Source organism: Pteropus vampyrus, unplaced genomic scaffold (assembly GCF_000151845.1).
Source record: "Pteropus vampyrus isolate Shadow unplaced genomic scaffold, Pvam_2.0 Scaffold484, whole genome shotgun sequence".
NCBI lineage: Eukaryota > Metazoa > Chordata > Mammalia > Chiroptera > Pteropodidae > Pteropus > Pteropus vampyrus.
Window position 1 is genome coordinate 255242 of NW_011889265.1, and position 1353 is coordinate 256594.

The following is a 1353-nucleotide window of genomic DNA, read 5'->3' on the forward strand; positions in this document are numbered from 1 at the left end:
TGCTGGCATGCGGGTGGGTACAGCCACCAGCACGGAGCACTTCACCCCGCCTTCCATCCGCAGTTAGTGTTGTTTCTACGTGAACCAAGAAACAGGCTCAACAAGGCTCAGTTACTTGCCCAGAGCCCTGCTGAGATGTCACACAGAAATTTGCCCTCAGACCCTGCTTCTCGCCACTGGGCTACCCTGCCATGGGCGATGCCCTCCTCCCATCAGGATCCCAGGACAAGACTGCTCTGCTTCTGAGAGGGGTCCTTTGGGGTGCGGGGACACGGGCAGAGTGGGGCCTGATCTCACGGATCTCTCCAGACTCTCGTTGCTGCAGATGATGGAAATCCCGCTCCAAGTGGCTTCAGCAGAAGAGAGCTTCTGCGGGCTCCTGGGCAGTCGGCACGCGCCCTCCCCGCTCAGCTCTGCGTCTCCCCACGCTGGTGCCCGGCCGGCTCTCGTCCTCCCAGCTTCAGGTTCCAGGAGAAACGAAGCGTTTTCTTCATGGTGGCTGCAGAAGTCCCAGGGAAGACATTGGGTCACATGCCGGGCAGATGGCTCCCCAGAGGGAGGGTCCCGCTGAGACTTCTGGGAAGGGCATGTGCCAGTGGCTCCGATGCGGCGGGGGAAGGGCGTGGAGGTTTTGTCAGTCACCTGCAGCTGCTGGGGAGAGGCCGGGGCGGGCAGATGTGGGACTGGGGCCTCCCTCCTCTCAGCGCAGGGTCTCCCCTGGTCGGAGGTCTGGGAACGTGGCAGTGGGCAGCCCATCGGAAGAGAGGGTCAAGCACTTGGGTGCTGCATGCAGATGGACACCTCACCTGGTCCCAGGACTTCGACACCATAAATCTCCTGAGGGACGGGGCCGCCCGTCGGTCTGCCCTTGCTGATGTCCCCACTGCTCCCCACAAAGGCTCCGACGTAGGGATTGAGCAGACCAGACCCTGTCTGCCACGTCTTAGCCATGCAACCTTGGACCAGCCCCGTCACCCTCTGGGCCTCGGTTTTCTTCGCTGCAAAAAGGGGGCCGGTCCTTTGTGGAGAGGGCCATACGGGACCTTTGGACGTGAGAAGGTCGCCCAAGCCCACAGACATCGGACAAGCACCCTGTCACCGAACCAGGATCCCAGCCTCCAAGCCTCGTCTCCAGGCCTGGCGGTGGGGTCGTGCTCTGCAGTGGGTCTTGTGTTTCCCTGTCCCCTTTGTGACCTCTCTGGTCCCCTGTGCCCAACCACAAAGGACGGGCTGCTGGTCCTGTGCTGTCCTTGCTGCCCTCGGCATCCTCAGTAAATGCTTGTGGAGAGGCTGATGGGTGACACGTGACTTGGGAGCCAGGCAGGGAGGGCTCTGTTTTCTCTGGGTCGTGCA